The sequence below is a fragment of the Ursus maritimus genome, unplaced genomic scaffold (assembly GCF_017311325.1).
Source record: "Ursus maritimus isolate PB19 unplaced genomic scaffold, ASM1731132v1 scaffold_9, whole genome shotgun sequence".
NCBI classification, from domain to species: Eukaryota; Metazoa; Chordata; class Mammalia; order Carnivora; family Ursidae; genus Ursus; species Ursus maritimus.
In genome coordinates, this window is record NW_024427107.1 from 66063593 (window position 1) to 66088502 (window position 24910).

General features: G+C 43.4%; 1 non-coding gene across 1 annotated transcript; it reads left to right on the forward strand.

Moving 5' to 3' along the window:
* The first annotated feature begins 976 nt into the window (after positions 1-976).
* On the forward strand, positions 977-1079 carry LOC121101781. The gene has a single exon (XR_005833815.1). It is a non-coding gene; the product is annotated as a U6 spliceosomal RNA (small nuclear RNA).
* Positions 1080-24910: the final 23831 nt, after the last annotated feature.

Consider the following 24910-nt stretch of genomic DNA (forward strand, 5'->3'; position numbering starts at 1 on the left):
TCTAATTCTTCGGTAAGGCTGTGTGAAGAAGGGTTCTAGGACTCTATCTGTGTGGACTCGGTGGGATAGAGTGTCTTGATCAATTAGCCTTGGGCTCTAGAAAACTGGTGGTGGTACGTAGGGCAGGTATCTCTGACCTAGGCTCCTCACTTTACAGAAGACATCATGACCAAGAAGTTAATATAGTTACAGTTTATAAGCTAACCTATTGCCTAAGCCTGCTTTTAGTCCCGACATCACTGATGCTTCAGTAAGGCTGTTTTACCAAACAACAAACAACAAAAACAAAAACAAAAAATCCAAAAGGAGTAATTTATTGACATTCCCAGCATCAATAGAAAAAGTATTAGAGCTTAGAGGATTCTTTTTAAGATCCATAAAATCACAACAGAAAGAGCATTTCAAACTTTACTGTATCAGTAGCTGCTAGAAGCCTTTATTTTTTAAAAAAGATTTACTTATTTATTTTAGAGAGAGTGGACCTTAGCAAGCGTGAGCGGGGGAGGGTGAGTGGGGGAAGGCAGAGGGAGAGGGAGAGAGAGACAGAGAGAATCTCAAGCAGACTCCCTGTTGAGTGCAGAGCCCACTGTGGGGCCCAGGACCCTGGGGTCCTGACCTGAGCTGAAATCAAGAGTCCGCTGCTTAACGGGCTGTGCCACCCAGGCGCCCCTGTTGGAAGGTTTTTAAAACACAAGTTGCTGGATCCCATCCCAGAATTTGAGTCCATAATTACCACTAGGGTGGGGCCTGAGAATCTGCATTTCTAGTAAGTTCCTAGATGAGGTTGATAGTCAAGTCTGGGACTATGCTTTGAGGGCTCCCTATTTGTAACTTTTCCTTGACCATTGATCTGATTCCTATTGAAACGAATTATGCAAGCATGCAGTTTTTATAAATTTGGGGGATACACTCTGCCACTCCCGTGGGATTTGTTAATAAGTCATGAAAATTACCTCAGAAATTTTCGATTTAGTGGTTGCTTCAGCAGCACATATACTAAAATTGGAACAATACAGAGAAGACTAGCATGGCTCCCGTGCAAGAATGATATGCAAATTCATGAAGCATCCCATATTTTTTGGAACCCTTGTGCACTGTTGGTGGGAATCAAAAATTGTGCATCCACTATGGAAAATAGCTATGGAGATTCCTCAAAAATTAAACATAGAAGTACCATATGATCCCGTAATCCCCCTACTGGGTATATATCCAAAATGATTCAAAGTAGGATCTCAAAGAGATATTTGTATATCCAAGTTCATTGTAGCTTTACTCATGATAGCCAAGAGGCAAAAGTAATCCAAATACCCATGGAGAGAGAATGGATAAGGAAAATGTGGTATACACATGCAGTGGAATATTATTCAGTTAAAGAATGGAAATCCTGCCACATGCCGTAACATGGATGAGTCTTAAGGATATTATGCTAAGTGAGATAAGCAGTCACAAAAAGACACATACTGTCTGACCCCATTTATGTGAGGTATCTAAAGTAGCCAAACTCATAGAAACAGAAAATAAGAGGGTTTCCAGGGGATGGACAGGGGAGGAAATAGGGAGTCAGTGTTCAATGGGTGTAGAGTTCCAGGTTTGCAGGATAAAAAAGTTCTAGAGATCTGTTACAAAGAGATGTAAATATATCTAACACGACTGAACTGGCCATTTACAAATGGTTAAGATAGTAAATTTTATATGTGTATTTTGCCACAATTCAAGAAAAACTGTTAGTTTAAAGATAACACTTTCCCTGGAGGACACAGTAGTTCTTAGCTGGAGAGGTGGCTAGAGGGAAGGGAGGGGCTCTTTGTGGCTACTCGCATATGAGCTGGGTACTTCTCCTGGGTCCGGTGTTAGCAAGCTTCACCCTATGTATCTGCCTATGGATTCCCAAGCTTTCCTAGGTGATTCTTTGAAGTATTGGTACCTCAGTCCAGCCCAGAGATTCTAATTTGGCCTGTGATATGACCTGGATGGCAAGATTTTTGAAAGCTCCCTGGATGGTTTAAATTGTAGTCGGGGCTGTAAAGCATTGTTTGGATCTGTGATTTATAAATTAGGAAAAGTTAAACAAATTCTCTTTAGAGCTTTGACAAACTGTATACTCTCGGCACTCCTCCATTCTCTCCCTCACTGCATTAGGTAATTCTGATTATTGTCCCCCTCCTCAACCAATTTGAGAAATGTAACATTAGCTGATTTCTAATGTCTCTTGCAGGTAAAATACATCCATGACTCCTGTTTTCTATGGTAGGATTCTTCTGATCAATGGATTGGCTAGACCCTATATTTGAATCCCAGTTACAGAGCATTGAGTTCCTCATCAACTGGGTTTGCCCATGACCGAGGTTCCTGCTGAGGTTAGTGGGACAGTCTGAGGTTCGGCTGTGCGGGTACACGGAACCCACTTAGCCTGTAAATCCTCAGCCAGTCAAGCCACAGAGTCGACACAACATTTGGGCTTAAAATCAACTTGTTGAGCTATAAGAAAGTCTCATTCTTTTGCTTACACATTGTTTGTCAGGCTATGAATAATTTAAGGATGATCTGAAGAACGAGAGGATAAAATTTCATAGAGTTAACATTTGCATAAAGGGATTAGGCACTGCCAAAGGGATTTTTCTCGACTCCCTAAAAATCAGCAGTACATCAGAGGGAACTGGGAGTCTTGAGGAATTACTATCAGGGTATACTCATTACCAAAGAATCCCAAACGGAAAGAGCTCCTTACATATTCAGCCATTGTAAGCCAGTTTAGATACCCACGAGATCAGAAATGTGGCAATGCAGGAGTCAGGGGACTCGCCAACTTAATGCTGTTTAATGTTAATTAAACTTAATATAGCTCAGTTATCTGTTTTTCAGATATTCCCAGGCAGAATACCGGAAAAGAAGAAATAAATCTATATTCATATTTTATGTATATTGAAATTACATAATCATAAATGTGTGCAAAATTATATATTCTCATTGTGTAATACATTATCATATATTCTAAATTTCTGAATATTGCTACAATAACTGAATAGGGAGAAATAGGAAATCAATAATTTCCATGAAATCAGTTACCTAGGAAAATTCGTACGAGAAGGTACTGGTGTCATTGTACAAATACGCATGCGCAGTTTACTGTGAAGAAGGTTAAACTACGGCTACGTGCACGCACATGACGCATTCAGGGGTGGGAGCCATTAAAGCCCCCTAGAATTTTGTGAGAAGACATCACGAGGACATGACTACCCAGCTGTGTTTTAAAACATGTCTAAGCGTAACCAGTCCCATTGGGCAGTGCAGTTCCTGTGGTGGTGTTATCTTGGGAAGGTATCCAGTCACACATAATCTTGGCGAATGTTCACTGCATTCCAACTTTGATGGGTCCCTCTTTAGGAAGATGATTGCATATATATAATAGAACTATTGTTGGGTCTTCTTCAGCTGATACAAGTGTGTAATACTTACCCAGGGCAACAAACACCCAATTTCTGTCCAGCAACCCAATTTATGTTACAGTTGGTTTTCTGAACATGTGGATGTTAAGCCTTACTGAAATGTATGACATTAAGTGAGCATTCCTAGCCTTAGCGCCAATGTAGCAGACATTACAGTGTCCTACACGCAGGCAAGAAGAGAAGAAACTAAGGTTAAAGAGGCAGAGAAGCCAGGTCCGGAGTCCTAGTCATGCTCTGAGACTTAACCCATAGATCTCAGGTTTCAATATAAAGTAAGGGTAAACATGAACTTTACAGATAAAAACTTAACCCATAGAACTCAGGTTTCAATATAAAGTAAAGGTAAATGTGAACTTTACAGATAAAAAGTAAGGGTAAACCTGAACTATACAAGCCAGGATTGTCAATAAATTCAGTCTGGAGTTTTAAAAATGTACAGATTCTCAGGACCTAGCCCATGATTTCTGTATAGAATAAGGCTGAAGAATGTGCATGTGTAAAAATTTCCCAGGAAAGATTGCTGCTTCCACCCAAGATGGAATAGAGGGGGCTATATTAACTGTCCTGCAGAAACAACTAAAAAACTGGACAAAACATATGAAACAATAATTTTTAAGACATTGGACATCACACAACAAAGGGCAATAATCCTTGAAAGACAGGAAACAAATGAGATGAGCTCTACTGTTATCCCAGATTATTGCCTTGAGAGAGTTTCCAGGTTGTGTTGCTGGTGGGAGGGACTGAGGCTGAGCCTGTTGGTGTCCCTGTGTTGGGAAAATGGACATGGGAGTCCAAGAAAGCCAAAGTGGCTAGAGTTTGCAGAGTGGAGTCCTGAAGAGAGAGAGCAGGATGCAGAGAGACCCCTGGAAAGCTGCAAAGGCTCCCCCCTCCAGTCTTCAGCTGAGTTCTGATCAGTATATGTATGTAAAAAAAACTGCATAAGGGCAAAGAAAAATGCAACATCAACTCCTGTAAAAACTGTCAGCAAACTAGGAAAAAAAGAGAACTTAACCTGGTGAAGATCATCTATGAAAAAATTGTACAGTTAATATTATACTTAGTGATGAAAGGCAGAATTATTTCTCTTTGAAGATCAGAACCAAGAGAGGGACATCTGCTCTCGTCACATCTATTCAACATTGTACTGGAGGTCCTTGCAAGTGAAATTAGGCAAGAAAAACAAAAATAATTGCATCCAGATTGGAAATAATGAAATAAATTTGTTTTTACTTGGAGGTGGCTTTGTCTATGGAGAATAAAAAAAGATATTTGAGCTAGTAAATGAATTTAGCAAAGTTTCAGGGTACAAAAATATACAAAACTCAACAGTATTTAAGTAGAGTAGCAACAAATATTTGTAAATTAAAATAAATGTCATTTATAATAGCATAAAACTAGGAAATACTTAGGGATAAATCTAACAAAAGATGAGTAATACCTATATATTGAAAACCATAAAATATTGATGAGAGAAATGAAAGAAGACCTAAGTAAACGGAGAGATTTACTTTGTCTATGGGTTGGAAGACTTGATATTGTTACGATGTCAGTTATCTCCAAATTTATCTGAAGATTCAACACGATTCCAATAAAAATTCCAGGAGGCTTTTGGGAAGGGGAGGTAGAAATTGGCAAGCTGATTTTAAACCTCATATGGAAATGAAAAGGATCTAGAAGAGCAAAAACAAAACCAAAATCCTTTGAAAAGAACAAAATCAGAGGGTTAACACTACCTGATAGACTTGACTGGCTCAAAATTTTATCCTCAGGCAGACCGTTGGGAATATCTTGAACCTGTACTAAGTCATTGCTTTCCTATTTAGCAAAGGACTAGTTTGAGGAGCTAAACAAAATCCTGGAGGTAGTGAGTTATGATTTAGTTGCCAGATTATCTACAGGAAGAAAGGAAATATGACGTATGGGCACTAAAGTAGGGATCAAAAGCTTGTGTTTTAACGGAACCCATCTTTCTTAAGGCACGTAAACGGAGAAGCACTATTTTGCCTACTTGCCCTTCTTTGTTGTGAGGATGAAAGCATGCAAATATGTTTTAAAAGGACACAACAGTATGCCGCTCTGGAATTGCTAGCACGTGCAGGCAGATCTTTCATCATGTGTATTCGGAGCTCCTCAGGGATGGGGAAAATTACCCAACTATTGCCCATTGTGGGGAAAAAGTGCCCCAAAATGGGAGATAGAGTCACAGCCTGGACCACGTGTAGCATGTGAAAACTTGGTGCTCAGTCCCACATCTTGAGCTTTGGATTGGCCACTAATTTAGAGGAGTAGCACGTGGGAAAGAAGGATGTATAATCTAGGTATACACTAATTACACTAGTAAGCAAGATTCATATAGCACTTTCTACTAGCTCAGTAGATACTGGGCTTCAGTGGTGAGTGGTGAGGATTAAATGAGAAGGAAGCATGACAAAGTATGGCACTTATATTAGGAATTTTATAATGTTAATCAGAAACATAGATGGTTTTCTTTTTTTTTTTAATGATTTTTTATTATATTATGTTAGTCACCATACAGTACATCCCCGGTTTCTGATGTAAAGTTCGATGATTCATTAGTTGCGTATAACACCCAGTGCACCATGCAATACGTGCCCTCCTTACTACCCATCACCGGTCTATCCCATTCCCCCCCCCCCCCCCCTCTGAGGCCCTCAGTTTGTTTCTCAGAGTCCATAGTCTCTCATGTTTCATTCCCCCTTCTGATTACCCCCCCCTTTCTTTATCCCTCTCTTCCCCTACTGATCATCCTAGTTCTTATGTTCCATAGATGAGAGAAATCATATGATAGTTGTCTTTCTCTGCTTGACTTATTTCACTTAGCATTATCTCCTTCAGTGCCGTCCATGTTGCAGCAAATGTTGAGAATTCGTTCTTTCTGATAGCTGCGTAATATTCCATTGTATATATGGACCACAACCTATAATCCAGTCATCTGTTGAAGGGCATCTCGGCTCCTTCCATGATTTAGCTATTGTGGACATTGATGCTATGAACATTGGGGTGCATATGGCCCTTCTCTTCACTATGTCTGTATCTTTGGGGTAAACACCCAGTAGTGCAATGGCTGGATCATAGGGTAGCTCAATTTTTAACTTTTTAAGGGACCTCCACACTGTTATCCAGAGTGGCTGTACCAACTTGCGTTCCCACCAACGATGTAGGAGGGTTCCCCTTTCTCCACATCCTCTCCAACAATTGTTGTTTCTTGCCTTGTCTATTTTTGCCATTCTAACTGGCGTAAGGTGGTATCTCAGTGTGGTTTTGATTTGAATTTCCCTGATGGCTAATGATTTTGAACATTTTTTCATGTGTCTGTCAGCCATTTGTATGTCTTCATTGGAAAAGTGTCTGTTCATATCTTCTGCCCATTTTTTGATTTGTTTATCTGTTTCTCGTGTATTGAGTTTGAGAAGTTCTTTGTAGATCTTGGATACCAGTCCTTTATCTGTAGTGTCATTTGCAAATATATTCTCCCATTCCGTGGGCTGCCTCTTAGTTTTTTTGACTGTTTCCTTGGCTGTGCAGAAGCTTTTTATCTTGATGAAGTCCCATAAGTTCATTTTATCTTTTGTTTCTCTTGCCTTTGGGGATGTGTCATGAAAAAGTTTGCTTTGGCCGATGTCGTAGAGGTTGCTGTTTATGTTCTCCTCTAGAATTTTGATGGATTCCTGTCTCACATCGAGGTCTTTCATCCATTTGGGAGTTTATTTTTGTATATTCTGTGTGAGAGAGTGGTCAAATTTCATTCTTTTGCATGTAGCTGTCCAATTTTCCCAGCACCATTTATTGAAGAGACTGTCTTTTTCCCACCGGATTTTTTTCCTGCTTTATCAAATATTAGTTGCCCAAAGAGCCGAGGGTCCATTACTGGGTTCTCTATTCTGTTCCATTGGTCTATGTGTCTGTTTTTGTGCCAGTTCCATGCTGTCTTTGTGATCACAGCTTTGTAGTACAGCTCAAAATCCGGCATTGTGATGCCCCCAGCTTTGTTTTTCCTTTTCAACAGTTCCTTGGAGATTCGGGGCCTTTTCTGTTTCCATACAAATTTAAGGACTATTTGTTCCAGTTATTTGAAAAATGTCCTCGGTATTTTGATCAGGATAGCATTGAAAGTGTAGATTGCTCTGGGTAGCATTTAACATTTTAACATTAGCATTTAACATTTTAACATTTTAACTATGTTAATTCTTCCGATCCATGAGCATGGAATATTTTTCCATCTTTTTATGTCTTCCTCAATGTCTTTCAAGAGTGATTTATAGTTTCTAGAATATAGGTCCTTTACGTGTCTGGTTAATTCCAAGGTAACGTATGGTTTTTGGTGCTATTGTAAATGGGATGGATTCCCTAATTTCTCTTTCTTCAGTCTCGTTATTCGTGTATAGAAATGCAACTGATTTCTGAGCATTGATTTTGTATCCCGCCACATTACTGAATTTGCTGTATAACTTCTAATAGTTTGGGAGTGGATTCTTTTGGGTTTTCCATATAGAGTATCATGTCATCTGCAAAGAGAGACATTTTGACTTCTTCTCTGCCGATTTGGATACCTTTGATCCCTTTTTGTTGTCTGATTGCTCATACATGGTTTTCAAACAACTCCCGCCTCCCCCAAAATAAGGTTAGAATTTAGGAGAGTAAAAGCATTCCTCTTTGTGAGCTATAATGTAAACCATACAATTTGTTCTACTTCCATTATTGCCGTGGTTACCTGGGAGCTCAGAACCAATTATGAAGCTTAGTTCTAGCAATTCTAAAATTCCTATCAATTTTATATCTGATTTACATTTGATGCTAATTTTCTTTCAATTAACTTCCATACACTGCCTATTTCTTTCTGAGAAGAGGGTTGGAAGAAGGAAAGTAAATGAATGAATGAATGGGTGCATGAATTAAGGAATAAATGAATGAATTATATATAAAGAAGTATATAAATATATGAATATATAATGTGGATATATTTATATATAATTTACACATTTATATTATATATAAGATATAATATAGATAGCATCCTAGCTACATATTTATTTACCATTATTCAATAAACATGCATGAACTCTTGAGGCAGATTCTCAGTAAACCCCACCTGAAAACTAGCCTTATACTATAATTAAATCCCAGCATCTGCAAGTGTGCATGTGTGTGTGTATGTCTATCTCGTGTTGTCTGTGTCTACCCTCATTCCATTGAATCTCATTCTCTAGGGACTTTGAGTTAAAGGAAAATCCATCCCCTTTTGGCCAAAGAGGATTTGGCGTTAGTTAATTAAATTCCTCGTAGGCGTCTTTCCTGATGCAGTAATACTAAATCCAGAGATAAGTTGTCTTGGCAACTGTTTTGGCGACTGTTAACAGCCTGCTTTTTAGGCTTGTGAATAAAGATGTTTGAGAATGTAAATCAGCAGCTGAGGTTTACCAGGTTTTATTCTCACTTTCCCAAAGAAGCTGGACACTAATTGATAATACAGTACACTTTTATTTATGTTTGAGTAATAAAGCAACGTTCGTAGCTCAGCCCTTGGACGATTACATATATTATTCAATATGCTTTCAAAATGTAATAAAGATACATAATATCAGTTTTCCAATTAAAGTTTATGACCAAGCTTGGTGATGGTTATAGTTTTTGGCAGAGATTTTTAGTTTTCTTCAAATGCTTTCTTGGGATTCACAAAACAGCTTCAAGCATAAACATGTTTCGCTTGGGGGAACGGGAGGGGCAGAAACTAACACACATGCACACGGAGCCGACATATATGTGCAAACATTTTCCAGGTACTGAATCTGGCAAAAACTGACGATAGCTCTATTTTTAAAAATAATTTCTTTTAATTAAGGTATACTTTGAGGGTTCGCATGCAGTAGAGAAATTGGCTACTGAGTTCATTTGTTCACTATCAGTTTTGTGGCTAGCTAATGTGCACTGATGTCCATTCCTGGCACTAAAAAAATATGTGCCAATAAAACCATTTTTTGCTAGATAATAAAGTAATCCTCACTTGAGAGGCTTCACATTGAATGCTTTATAGAAATACAGGGTATTGAACAATTATGTAGGATTCAAAGGAGCTTAAGATCTTTTGGTCCAACCTCTTTACTTTACAGAAGAGGATACTGAGATCCAGAGAAGCCATAAATGCTGTGAGTCTCTTGTAACTATGATTGGGTCATAAGGTCCCCAACATTGTCAATGCAATATAGAGGGTCCTGCTGTGGTGGCCTTCCCTGTACTTATTTCTTGCTAAAATAACCCTTTCGTGATTTTTTTCCCTTTTCATAGGGACAGCATGGTATGATTTGAAAGTTTGGACTTCTGGGACACCTGGGTGGCTCAGTTGGTTAAGCGTCTGCCTTTAGCTCAGGTCATGATCCCAGGGTCCTGGGATCGAGTCCTGCATCGGGCTCCATACTCAGCAGGGAGCCTGCTTCTCCCTCTGCCTACTGCTCCCCTGCTTGTGCTCTCTTTCTCCCTGACAAATAAATAAAATCTTTGAAAAAAAAAAGTTTGGACTTCTGAGTCATATATACCTGGCTTCAAATTCATATTACTTAAAAAAAAAAAATCTAGCCTCCGTAATTTTGATTCCCACACAATCCTATGATTAGGTAGCAGCCACCCTATCTATAAATTACATGCAAGTGTTCTATAACCTCGAAATTATAAAGACGACAGAGGATCCCACCCTGCCATGAGAATTTCACGTTGTGTACAACACATACTTAGAGTCCTTTAACTCTACAGAAAAATGTGTATTTCAAAATCAGTCTCCATTTAGTGCCCACAGGGTAACCGTTCTCACTTGGGGCTACTAAGGAAGAGACTGCTAGCTTGTCATGGCTGAATCTGTTTCTCCGTCACCCATCCTGTCCTTCTCCTGTGGAAGTTAGTCTGCAACAAAATATCTGCTCCTTGTTTTTTTTGTCTTAATGTATCAAAACTATATACAAGATACTATACTTTTTTCTCTAGTAGAATGTGCTTGTACGCTTCTTTTTAAAACCCATCACTTCTCAAGAATATGATATGGTTCTTCTGTAGGACTCACTCACTAGGGCAGTATAGTCCGATAGAAATCTCTGCAGTGATGGGAATGTTCTGTGTCTGCCTTGACAAATATGGTAGCCACTAGCCTCATGGGGCTATTGAGCACTTGAGATAGGACTAATGTGATGGCTGAGCTGAATTTTTTTATTTTACTTAATTTTGGTTTATTTAAATTTAAATATCCACATGTGAGTAGAAGCTACCATATTGGACAGTTCAGGTCTACAGGTTGGATGGATAGATGTTAGGAGCCTACCCCTCTATCTCCCTTTTCTTTCCTCTCTTTCTTCCTGCTTTCCCCTACTCTCTCTACTTTAAGTTTTTTCCTCTCTACGTGATCAAGTAACCCAGGCCAAATGGAATTTCTTCCAAAGAAACATATTTTGCTTCTTACTGGAATTTTTTTGGGGACAGTCCTTAAACTGGGGGGGGGGGAGGGAATAAGATTATCAGGCTCTGCAGAATCTTGATAAGGAAGTCCTTTGAGGTTAAGGAGGTCTGTGACCATCCTGTGCCTCTCAAAACACACCTTACAGGTAAGTATCCCTGTGCCAGTTTAGAATACAAGTCTCAGTTGAGCATCTCCTGTATCACAGGCATTGACATTTCTTGATATGTTGTAGTCATGTCTTGTCCCCTTTAAATAACCTGATGTAAATCTTCATGCCAATAGCTTTTAGTGCTCGAAGTCATTAAGTCTAGACTTCGTTCTTAAAATAGGTTGTGATTTCATTTTTAAAGGCTTTGCTTATCTATCTCTAGTCCCTCCATCCCCACGTGTTGTGTAAGGATAGATACTACCCATGTCACAACCGGTTTTTCAAAATTTTGTGTTTATTCATGGAACAAACACCATGCTTCCTTCATTCTACTAGTGCTGGAGGGAGACAAAAAAGATACAAGGTGAATGTGGGCATTTGAATTATAAGGTAGAGGACAAAGTATTTCATAGGTAGTCGTCAGGAAGGTTTCCTAGTTTCAATAGAAATTCCCGTCTCCCACCTCTAGCATCTAGTTTCTGGCTTAGAGATTTTGTTTTGGGAAGTTCTTGTCTCTACGCTTCTGAAGTCACATCCTTCGACAGTGATTTCTGAGTGTATGGCCTGTGGTTACTGAAGCCCATACCTGTTCCTTCAAGATTTGACTTTCTAGACACCAGCTGGCTCATGACACAGTCAGGTGGGAACCAAAAGCCACTGCCTTCTGGGTAGCCGCGTACAGGCTGCTTTCTAAAGCTATTGTTCCAATAAATTACTTCCTAAAACTGTGCCCTAATGTGCAATTTCACCCACTGCAATGACTGTGCTCACCCTTCAGCAATGCCCCCGACTCCTCTTAGCTGTCTGAAACATCCTTTTCATATCTTTCTTTTCTGAGGATGTGAATGGCTTGTTTCTTGCAGCCTTAAGGAAATCCTTGACATCTACGGTCGTGTAATACCCCACTTTGTACCCCACTGGTTAGCAATGGGATCACCCGGACCAACATTCTAAGAAAATCCTAGCGTACAGGAAGGGAACTATGCTCCATTCATTTCATATTTTGGTGCTTCCTGTCTGAGGGCCTCTGTCGGGGATATTTCTTTTATTTAACAGCAGTAAGAATTATTAGCAGGGTGGCATTACCATTCTTACTTGTCAGTGAGGAAACCGATGCCCAAGGAGTCAAGCAAATTTTGCAGGATTTCGTAGCTCCTTGTGGCAGGGTTGACACCCCAAACCAGGCCTCGATGGACCTAGTGACAGCTCTCTCCACTTTTCACACATTCAATCCACCTAAGCCGTGTGTGTGCCTCGTTCTCTCTGCCTGTGAAATGAGAATGATGGCCAGGTTACTGTTCTACTTTGTTCTCGTGGAAGTAAAGATGTATAAATGGGTTTGACATAACCAATACTTTTCACCTAGAAATGAAGCCTGGTTTATTCTTGAGTACATTGCCCTCTCTTGACCTCTGTCTTTGCTCTTCAACGGTGATAAAGAAATCACCTGCTCATATAACCGCTCTATCGTGCCTGGTGTTAATATTCGAAGCATTCTTTTCACCCTGGAGAACCAAAAACCCATGGTGAAGAATCAAGAATTCCTTCTCTCATTTCCCAGAAATATCAGACTATATCCCAGTAGGCTTTGCATGTAATTTGAGAAAGAGAAAAACCTAGAGCAGCCTGAGATAAACCTGTTTCAAGGAAGCTGCTATAGCTTTCCCTGCAGAGTGGCCACAAGGTGGCAGCTTCTTAGAACGTCTGGGCTAGCGGACGTCCTGAGCAATGGCCGCGCTGGTTGGTCCTGCCTTCGCAGCTCAGCCATATCCAGGTCAAGTGTCTGCCAAGGTGAGAGCTGCCAAGAGGTCCATCAGTCAACACTGATGGAAACCACTTCTTGACAGTGTTTTCTAAAAAGCAGTAGCCGTATCACTCTTCCACTTTAGAGTGCTGTAGCTTTCAGAATGCTTTATTTTCCTCAAGAATGTAACATCTAGAGTGGGTAGGAAAAAAGTGTGGGGGTAGGACTCTTCCTTACATTTTCCTGTTGTTTGAAGTGATTGGTTCTCAACCTTGATGGTACATTAGAATATCCTGGGGAACTTTTAACTCAATCTCTGGGGCAAAGTCCCAGAGATTGATTTTTAAAAGCACCCTAGGTGATTCTAAAGTGCATTCAGAGTTGAGAACCATCTTTCCAGGTCCTCACAATTTATTCACTCATTCACTCACCATTTATTGCACACTTCCTCGTGTCAGCTCAGAGCAAGGTGATGGCGATGATGTTAAACGAGATTCTACAATTGCCCCCAAAGACCGTGCAGGTTAGTAATTCAATTCAATGGACGTCAACTCAGCAAACATGTATCAAGCTCTTATGCATGACAGGGACGATGCTGGATACAGACGGGGCTGTCAGTCCTGCTGGTCTTGCTTTTATATTCTGGTGGGTGGTATGTATAAATAATTAGATGAGGCAGAATTTGGTATTATTAATGTCTTACCTTTCTATAACGCTTCACAGTAACACAAAGATTGTTCACCAACCTACATAACTCGAAGCTTACTCCATAATTTTTGAGATGTAAGCAGTCGGCTATCATTGTCTGAGGTTCAGAGAAGAGACCAACATGCTTTGCCAGGAAGAAGCGAGTCAGTCCTCACACCCACATCTACGGACTCCACGGTCAGCAGTTGCTGACTCATTCCATGCTATGCTGTGGGGCTCAGGGAAGAGTGATTGGTTTTGACTGCCCGAATGAGGGCAATTGTCCAAGGGTGTATTTGTGTATTCGTCTTGAGAGTTTGATTTCTGGAGAGTGAGCAGAGGACCATTCTTGTCCACCCATTTCCCGAGATCCTTCCTCCACCCAGTCAAAGGCCTCTTCTGATGCTATCCCGATGCTCCTATCCTTTGTATATGATTTCTCACTTTCACCACATTTCTCTTCTCTCCAATGTTCTGGATGTCTATTGTCTTGAAGGGAAAACTGAAAATATTTAGTTCCGTCAGCAGATCTGCTTGTCATAAGCTTCTGTCAATCATAGAAAGGTTTAATTAGGGGACTGAAAATTAGTCCAAATGTATATAAAGAAGAAGCCAGACAAGTCTCATTTTTAGAGATCTCCGTTCTGTCAGCTAATAAAGTGTTAAGCCAAATGCCATCTGGATTGGGACTGGCGCATAAGATCGTTGACGATGAACATGTTTGAAGAATTAACCTTATGGCTGATTTGGAAAGTTGTCTCTTAAGGGAGTGAAGTGTGGGTGTGTATCCTCCTCATGTGCAGAATCAGAGAGATATTAAAACCCTTCAGGGTCAGTCATTATAGGGAGATATTCCTGGGCCATTGTTTTGTTTCCCCGTAACAGCAGAGAATCCGCTAAGTGATTGATTCCCAGAGGTCTCTGGTATTTCTATTGCATAGAAGACTTTGCTGCTGAAAACCTCACTGGGGACTGAAATTATCTATCCCTTCCTTAAAGGCTTGGCAATCTGAAATGATTAGGATTGCCCAGATTGAGGTGTGATAGCCTCAGAGAAACAGGAAGAAATGGGAGTACATCCAGGAGGAGAAATTCACATGATGAGGGACCTGAACATTCTTCTAAAGAGCAGCAACTGAGGAGCTGTGAAACTTTAAGCTGAGGAAGCAAAGATCCAGAAAAGAGGATGGACACATGAGAAATGTTCAAATATGCAAATATCTATTTGTGGAAGTGAGACTGTGTTCATCCCATCTGGCTCCAGAGAGAAGGACAATGACCAAGGGGGGTAGTGACAAGGGGACAAATGTCAACTCACCCCGATGTGGAAGAACACTAGAACGATTCAGCAGTAAAAGGGGTTGCTTCATAAACCCCCCTTCTTTCAGAGACGTTCAAGTACACGATGTTGAGAAGTAGGGATTCCTCAACTGGGTACGCACTTGGTTTTCATGAACTTTCTTGGAAATGTTCAACAGTTCTGGGTATCCACCTCAAGACGGTTTGGGTCTCACGTCTCTGATTATGTTTATCACATTGTCTGTGTCGTTGAACTTCACTCTGGCAGGTGGGGGAAACACTGGGTGGGTGCTAAAAATCAGCCATGAGTGTGAAGTGGACAGGTAATCTATTAGTCCCTCTTCTAGGTGTAAGGAACACTTCGCTGGTCCCTGTTAAATGAGCATATGCGTGATGATTCTTCCAATGTCAAATCACCTGTGTACCAGAGGGGGCAAACGGTCCCACACAACCTGGTTCCAGTCTACCCCTCAAGCTCATCTTGCCTCTAACCTCTCCTCCTTTACACGTGAGTCAGACTCAACTACTGAACGCACTCTTCTCCGTCACATCCTCTTGCCTCTGCTTACGCTATTCTAGGTCCGAGAAGTATTCCCTTCCATTCCTGCCCTAGCACCTTTACCGACCTCACCTGCCTGTCTGCCGGTCCTCCTTCAGGTCATCTCAGACGTCACTCTCCATAGACAGTTGTCCCTAACCCCCAGGGATGTGTTCATTGGCCCTTCTCTGCTCGCATAGTACCTTCTGTATCTCACTCCCCTCCCCTTGCATTCCTGGCACACATTACTAATTAGTGACGGCACACTTTCTTGGCTGAGCCTGGATTCAACTTTAGAACTCTCTTAAAGGCATTCCAGGAAGCCACTACTAATGAACCAGAGTGGATGATCCAGATGAAACCTGCCTGCCAGCCCCAGTTTAGGGCATGCCTCACTCATGGCGCTTTCGATGTTGTATTGAAATAGTTCATGCAGTTGCTTTTTTATACAAGGCTGCAGTCACCATCGGGGGAATTGTCATTCTTAGATTTAAAAAAAAATTCTCAATACCATGCATAGTGCTTGACATCGGTCTTCACAAAGAGCTCCTGGCTATAGAAGTGAGTGGGGCCTTGGCTGGGAGAAGCTTGGAAGGGCAGAGGGGAGCTCTTGAACTCCTTCACAATCCAGTCTCAGTGTACCTGCCTGACGATGACCCGGGGCATTATTGTCTTTGAATGGAGGATGGGGGTCGGGTACCATGACCCCTGCCTACCTGGAGAATGGACTGGGAACACACCACTTGCTGTCCCTGTAGGTGCCTCTAAGACCCTTTCTTTCAAGGGTCTGAGGGATCCTCTGGCAAAAAGGGTACTCCTTGCCTTTGAAGTCCTTTGTATTTGTTTTACTTATTCTTTTTAGAGGTAGAAAGCATGCAGGGGAGGAGGAGAGGGAGAGGGAGAGAGAGAATCTTAAGCAGGCTCCACACCCAGCATGGGGCCGAAGTGGGGCTCGATCCCAGGACCCTGAGATCATCACCTGAGCTCAAAGCAAGAGTGCAGACACTTAACTGACTGAACCACCCAGGTGCCCCTCCTTGTTTCTTTTTAGAGAGTGCTTCAGGGCGTCTGGGCGGCTCAGTTGGTTAAGCGCCCGACTCTTGGTTCAGGCTCATGTGATGACCTTGGGGTTCTGGGATCGAGCCCCGTGTCCGCCTCCCTGCTCAGTGAGGAGTCTGCTTGAGGATTCTCTGTCTCCCTCCCTCTGCCCCTCGCCCTGCTTGTACTCTCTCTCTCAAATAAATAAATAAATCTTTGGGGGGGGGGGGAAGAGCCCTTCGATATTCAGGCCCATGCCCACCTCCTCTCACTGCCTCCACACCGAGCCCTACTTTTTTTCTTTTTCTTTTTCTTTTCTTTTTTTAAGGTTTTATTTAAATTCCAGTTAGTTCACATGCAGTGTAATATTAGTTTCAGGTGTACAATATGGTGATTCAACCTTTACATGCAACAAGTGCTGTCCTTAATCTCCATTTCCTATTCCCCCCATCTCCCCCCCACCTCCGCTCTGGTAACCACCAGTTTGTTCTCTGTAGTTGAGAGTCTGTTTCTTGGCTTGCCTCTCTCTCTTTTTCCCTCTATGATCATTTGTTTTGTTTCTAAAATTCCACATATGAATGAAATCATATGGTATTTGTCTTTCTCTGACTGATATTGCTTATTTGCTTAGCGTAATCCTCTCTAGCTCCATCCATGTCCTAGCATGTGAGCCCTACCTTTGCATTTCAAAGTGCTCTCTCCTTCCCCAGAGCACTTCAGAACTCGCTCACGGCAGCCGTGTCTCCCCTGTGTGCCACCAGGGGGCGTCAGTTCAGCGCTGGTCCACCTTGCGCTTGCCTTGCCTGTTAGCCTCCCGTCCTCCCGTCCTCTCTCCATCAAACCCCGGACAGGAACACTTCTTCCTTCTGCTCCGCGCAAGGAGCTTGGCTTCCAGGAACTCGTCCTCAGTGGCTTTTGCTTCTGAGCCTCCAGTGCCTGAGGACCGTCAGTGAAGAGCAGGGCCCGGGGCCGACTGCACAGGCAATGGAGACACATAGAAATGACTCTACCATTCACAACCCACGTGATCTTGGCACGGTGCTAAATGGCCCCAAGGCTTAGCATCCTCATCTGTAAAAAAAAAGATTGTGCATTATTATGCCTGCCTCATATGATTTTGGGGACGATTAAGTAATACTTGATGTAACCTTATAATAAGGGTATGATAAGGCCTTATAATAAGAGCTTACGGAATTTTGGAGTGAAGAACTGAATGCCATCAGGGATCCCCAAATGAATCTAAACATAAAGATGATAGTGAGGTGACATTCACAAGGCTACAGATCGGCTGGGCTTGGGGTGCTGGCAGGGGGCGTGTGGTGGGAAAGAAGGCTGGGTAGGTGAGTAGGAACCAAGCTGAGGGAGGCCCTGAAGGGAAAGCTGAGGGGTTAGGACATCATTATACTTTTGCTCTCTGGGCAGGAGAGAAAGGAGACCAAGGACGGTCACTGATCAATGCCAGCCCACAAGCCCCCCTACAGAAAGGGTGAGCCGTCCTGGGGATTTACAGGTGAACTGAGCAATTCTCCTTTGGAAGAGGACATGATTTAGACCACACTGCTTTGGCCTTAGCCGACAGGGAATCCTTTGAGGAGCCCCACTGGCCCTATTTTGGGCATAGAAATTTCTAACTTAGTCCCTTTCTTGGCTAGGAAATCTTTGAAGGCCCCAAAGGTAGGTTTGGTAACAGCTTCTTCATGCGGAGGCTGTCCTTGGAACACAAGTTAGGCCACCAGTAAAGACAAGGCCGCCAGAGCTGCCCAGCTCACAGGTGTCAGTAGGGTTGACTCAGAGACAGTCTCGTGGCCCCTGCACCCGGCAGCTCCCCACTGGGAAAAGATGCTCATATGCGTTGGACTTCCATCACAGCACATCTGCAAATTCAACTTAAAGAAACAAAGACCAAAGCCTGGGATGTGGAGTGGACATGTGGGAAGGCCTGTGGAGAGGAGAGGGGTCGCCCCGACTCCACCCCAGCTCCAAGGAGGGACGGTGACCAAGGGTGGACATTTCAAGGGGACCGGGTTTCACTGTAAGCACTCGGTGGAAGGACTTCAGAGCTATCAGACAGTGGAAACCGCTGCTTTATGAAGCGTCCTGTGTGTAGCGGTATTCAAAGATCGGCCGTCACTTGGTAGAAAGGAAGTCATCAGTGGTTCCTTCTTGAAGTAACACTTTAGATGAAATGAACTCTTAGTTGGGAAGGAAGTCGGGTAAAATGTATTTTCCTGAGACTTCACGAACTGCAACATACTTTATTGATTCAATACTCGGCCGCTCTGGAAAAGAAGAGTCTCCCCACTCTGCCCACCTATTGAAAGATCCTCACCCCATGGTCTGTACTGGAAGACAGTTCTGTCAGCTGAGAGCAGGAACTATGTGCTTATTTACGTCCGAATCTCCAGCCCACAGGACACTGCCTGTTACTGGGTAGGTGTGCAATAAATGTTTGTTGAGTGAGTCTCAAATTAATTTTTTGTATCTAGGGTTAGACATGGACTGAGTCCTTTTTGTGTACTAGATATGCCTACTTGGAGTGAAAACCAGTGGTTAACATTTATCAATCCCTTATTATTGGCCAGATGCCCAGCTTAATGCCCTACACACAGTGTCTCATTCGAACCCCACAGACAACCCTACTAAAAAGATCAAGCAGATATTACTATCACGTTCTTTTTACTAATGAGGAAACTGAGGCACACAGAGGCTAAACAGCTCCCCCACAGTTACATAGAGAGCAATTAGATGATGAAGGATCGAAATTTAGGTTGTGTGACTCCAAAGCCAGCACAGTTCATCAGCACACTATACTGTGAGTGATGGAGTGACCGTTAACCATCATTAATAAGACGGTATATGCGCAAAACATAGCTAACGACTACTGAGTGCGTTCTATGTGCCAGGCACTAAGTATTTGCTCACTTAATCCTCCTGGCAGCTTCATAATGTAGGTACTATTACTATGCTCATTTTATAGATAAGGAATTTTTATAGATAAGGATGCAGGATTTGGGGGGTTATCGGGTCCTAGAGCTCACCCTTCCAATGTTATGTGGTCTTCCCTCTTTTGTGACACCGAAGAGGGGAACAATGAATCTTCTTCTGTAAAAGGTATGTGTTGCTCTAGGAAAATTGTACTTAGATTTGACCTGGAACTGGATCTCAGCTCATCAAAAACTTTGGATGGTAACATTCCAGAATGCTTTCTGCTTGCCCACTGGCCATTGCCTAACTAACCGTTTAGAGGAAGGATGGGAGGTGCCAAAAAAACTTATCAAAAAGCCAGTGTTGTGGGAAAAACTAAGAATTTAGGATCAAATGGAAATGGGTTTAGGGCCTGGTTCATCAGTTTCCTGGGTCTAGGACCTTGCAGGCCATGTAACCTCTGCATACCTCAGTTTCATCCTCTATAAAACGGGAACGGTAACTATACTCACCTCATAGTGCTGCTATCAGAATAAACTCACCAAATTTCCTTCCTTCTCCTTTCCCTTCTCCCTCTTTCTGTTACTTTCCATTCTCCCCTTTCTTCTTCATTTTCTCATTGTTGTTCATAATATTTTTAAAAGATTTATTTACTTACTTTAGAGAGAGAGAGTGAGAGAGCATGTGTGGTGGGGGAGGGGCAGAGGCAGAGGGAGAGGGAAAGAATCCCAAGCAAACTCCCCACTGAGCACGGAGCCCGACACAGGGCTCTATCTCAAGACCCTGAGATCATGACCTGAGCTGAAATCAAGAGTCGGATGCTTAACCGACTGAGTCACCCAGGCGCCCCCAGGTTGCTCACCAATTTTTAATGTGGATTTGTTACTGTATACGGATACCATTCATTCCTTTTTCATATTTTCACTAATCAAAATCAACCATTCTCCAGAAATGATACCAAACCTTAGAGTTGGGTTGAATCCAAAAGCTGCGAGCTATGTTCTAAGAAAGTCAGTATGGTTTTAACAGAAAGAGGCAGAGCTCTTGCTCCCCTTCTTTGGGTTAGGACGTTTGAGATCAAGAGGTTTCTTGCTACGAAAAAAGGCAAAGGCTGGTATGTTCAAGAACACACAGGTGCCGGGCACAGCAGCTCCGTGTGGGGAGCGCCCAGGGACAGCCAGGCTGGGAGGCATGGCTGGCCAGCGGGAAGAAGCCAGCAATTGACTGCACCAACCTTACACACCACCTGGGCAGGGCTCTTTGAGAAAGAAATCCTTCTCCCCTTGCCTGGGGATCCCTCTCGGGTGTTTTTAGGTGGAATGTGTGGAATTGTACTTTAGACAAGCAAAACAGGAAGAGGATTAGCCATTTGTATCTCTCGGCCTTTTTCTCCCTCCCTCCGTCAGGATGAGGATGTGTGCTGCCTCCTGCCGGGCATTGTAGGGGAAGATTAATTAGCTAATATTGGTAAAGGGCCTTTGATGATGACTGCTAAGTGTTTGCACCTTGTAATTGCCATTTTTTCCAAGAAAATGTCCATATAGTTACTAATTAGGCATTGTTGAAGCACCTCATGCCCCATTATTTTACAGTTGTCTTGCAATTAACTGCATCAGTACCATTTCCGATGACATTTATTGCCCATTTCCCTGGTTTAATTTTTGGAAATTTTATGGGAAGCCTGGGCATTGTTTCTTATTCACTGTAACTTGAATAATTAACAACGTAAATATGGCTTTGGGTGGTGATATTGCCAACAACAAGAGTTCTTTAGAGATTTTAATTAAGAACACTACACGTCGTCCTTCATGTGAAGGTTTATTATGGTGCCAGATCACTCTAAGTACTTCTTCCTCCGGGCCTGCGGCTCATGTGTGAGTGTCCATGCACGTGTGTATGCACACGCGTGTATGAATATGTATGCACGTGTGTGTGTTCACCAGTGTGCATGTGCGAATGTACGTTCTTCGTGACCAGGAGTGTGATATGAGATACGAGGACAAGAGCGAAGTCCTTCTTTGGCTTGGTCTTCTTTAAAGGATAAACTAGAGAAACTGACTAATGAGTTTTCTCCATTTCTTACTATAAGCTAGAGATTCATTTCTCATAATGTGAGTTTTATTTTAGCTACGTTCTGAGGGGGGAAGGCAATATGATATAATGGTTAGGAAAGCATGGGCTTTGGGGGCACCTGCATTGTATTTCTCACTCTGCTTCTTCCTATCTGGGTCATCTTGAACAAGTTCTAGCACCTCCTAAGCTTCATATTGTTGTTGGAAGATGAGTGGAGAGCATGTATGGAAAGCATAGAATGTTTCATGCCACGTAGAATGCATACAATACATAATGGTTGGATGGAAGGATGGATGAATGGGTGGATGAGGGGATAAAAAAATAAAAAGAAGTGAATGAATGGCAGAGACCATTACTCATTTGTACAATTACCTCCCCCAAATTCTGATCAGTCAAGCTCGTATTTAGTATTAGTTCAATACAATTTTTTTAAAATAAAGGAGAATCTCAAGAAGACTTTCTAGAAAATTTAGTGTATCTGACTGGGGCCTAGACTGTCTGCCCCTCTGTGGTGGGAAAACTGGACAAAACCCTGATTATGATGAAACATCCAACTTCTTGACAAAAATTACCACTAAGATCTGAATATGGTGATTACTAATGAGCTGAAATAAAGGGTTGTGTTTGGGTTTCTTTCACCCTATTTCACGTGTAGAGACAGAAGGACAGAGGCCAAGGGGAGGCCTGGACTTGAAATCTCAGGATTCTTCTAAGAATTCCAACCCCACCAGGTGTAATTATCTATGTCACTTTGGCCTCTGCAGAAATGTCACAATTATCTATGTCACAATTATCAAAGTGTCACTTTGGCCTCTGCAGAAATGTCGGCCATAAGCAGTAACATTCATAGGAACTCTCCAGGAGATGGGCTCTGAAATGGAAATTTTCTAGTGGAAACTTCACTGGCAAAGCTTCTCTGTAAAGGTACCTGCCAGGGGGTTCAGGGGAGAGAAGCAGGATTGGGTTAGGGCGGCTGCCCCCAACCTGAACTTACTCCTCTGGGCATTTCTGGAGCTGGGGGTGGGGAGGCCTCAGAGCTGCCCTGAATTGAGAAAGAGGGTCAGTCATGCTTTCGAACCCTTGCAGGTCATCCCCAGGAGAGGGTGTCCCTTTGGGCGAGGCCAGGGCAGGGCAGTTCCCAGGGAGGAAGTCAGCTGTGAGCTATCAGTACCCCAACACACCCAGCAGCTGCAGAAATGGGTTTCTCAGTCCTGGGAGGCAGGATTCTGGCTGGAGCCCTACGGCTTCCACCGCAGTGAAGCGGCTGTGAACTCAGCATGTCCTTCCCCTTATGACTGCATCGTGGTTTTTTCCCCTGCCATCAATGCCTATTATCGTTTCCACTTTACTGCTGGAGATAGAGTTTCGGAGTTTAAGTCACTGCCCCAGTGACATACCAAGAGAGTGTAGGGCCCATGATGTGCCACCAAAGCCCATGCGCACTCCCTAGGACCATGTGTCTGTCTACTTCGACAGCAAATGAGAAGTCACTCGTACCTTGCTAAACTATTCAGCACTCAGTTGCTTGCTGAAACTTATAAGAAGATTGAAGGATTCTGTGTTTGTGTGTGTGAGAGAGAGAGCAAGAGCAAGAGATGTTTCAGAGCAAGCAGAAATTTGGCTGTTTTTTCAGCATGGTTATTAGCATCGCTCAGGATTTCAGAGGACAAGTAGGCCATTACTACACGCTTCACGTTGCGAAGATTCTGAGTCAGGCCTTACCGCTTATAAAGATAACTCCATGCAATCAAATCTAATATACACTTTTTGAGCTGCGTTCATTAATTCCCTATTACTTGAGGAATTATTTATTGCACATCTATGATGTACTCACCAGGGACATGCAGGTAAACGGAGCTCAGAGGCTGGTGGTGACAGGTTGCGTTGGTCCCGGCCACCAATACTGCAAAAGGGTTCGGCCACCGTGGTGGCCCAGGGAATACAAACAGACAGAAAATAGTCTCCAAAACTTCAGTCTGTTCCACCATCCCCAATCCGAGGTGGAGACCGCAAGAGGGAGGGAAGGATGGAGAGGCTTTAGGGAAACCAGAGCTTGTTTACTCCAGCCTTGAAACGTCCTATCACCCGAGAAGCTCTGAATGCTCAAGTGGCCGCCTCTGCTGGAGTAGGTCCCTGCAGGGTTGACTGGCGTGATCAGCAGCCTGGCCGCTTACAGACGCCAGGTTCAGGGCTGCCTGAGCTCATGGGGGCCCAGCAGGCACCGTGAGGACTCGCTCAGGCATGCATCCTGGCCGCTGACTGCCCCTGCCCGCTGGGAAAGGCAGGGCTTCGGCTTGCCATCCCCTTTTATGAAATATTTGCTCTTACCTGCCCAGGCCTCATCAGGGTCTGTGAGTCTCCAGCAGGCACACACGGTTCTTGGTGCCTCTTCCAACGAAATGGGAAAGCAGAGTCCGGCTGGGCACTCGGCTCAAGGCGGAATGAAGTGGGCTTGAGTTCCAGGTCCACTGCTTGCGGGCAACTGGTGGGCTACCTCACTAGTCCGGGCTTTGGTTTCTCCATCCTCTGCAAAATGGCTTGGCGGGGTGAGGGGTGGGTAATAGCCATCCCGTATTGTGAGGATCAAATGGGAGAGACTTAGAGCTCCAAATGAAGGGCTGAATTCAGATTAAATTGCCACTTATTAGACATATACCAAAGGCCCGGTGTAGTGCCAGAAACATTTCTATCTACATTATCTTCAGAATCAATTGACACCACCGTCGCCTTCTGTGAACTTGAAGAAATGGAGCTCATGGAGACGATCTCACTTGCTGGAGGCTGCCCAGCAATTAAGCCTACCCTGGTTCCAGATATCTCGTTTTGCAGAGATTACAGACTGCCTGGGCCTCCGAGGGGACAAGAGAGTGCTTGCCCAGCCGGTGGTGGGACTAGATGCAGGCTCACTCCAGGCTGACACCCAGGTTCAACGACCTGGTGGCTCGGTGAGGACCCCTGCTGGCCGAATCGTGTGGGCCAGTGTGAACACCAGCGAGGCTGCAGGTTGGGAGGAAGACAAAGGAGCGGAGTCTCTTTATTTGTTTAGTCACTCATCAGGTGTATTGGGTGCTCCTGGTTTCATACTTTGTTAATGTCCTTTGCACAAAGATCGCGATGCTGTCAGATGCGGCTTGGCCTGCCTCGGCGTCCTGCTGCAGCCTCAGCTCCCCCGGACCCTGCTCCCCTGGACCCTGCTCCCCTGGGCTTTCACGCCAGCAGCTTGTGTCTGCTCCCTCTGGCCTTTGCGCCTGCAGCTGCTTCTGCCTGGAAAGCTCTCCCCCTGGCTTTTGTGTCATCTTTTCACCCTTCAGCTCTCAGCCAAGCATCTTTTTCTCAAGGCAGGTGATTCTGCTGCCCTGGGACCAGCGCGGTGTCCTTTGTGCGTCACTAATACAGCCCTGTCTTCCGTTCCTTCAGAGCACTGGACTGGCTCTGTGGCTGTCCATTCTCTGATGGATTTGCTGATTAATATTTGTCTTTCCTTCTCCGCTGGAAGCTGCAGAAGAGCAGGGACAGTCTAACAGGGGGGCACAGAGCTTCTGATCACGGA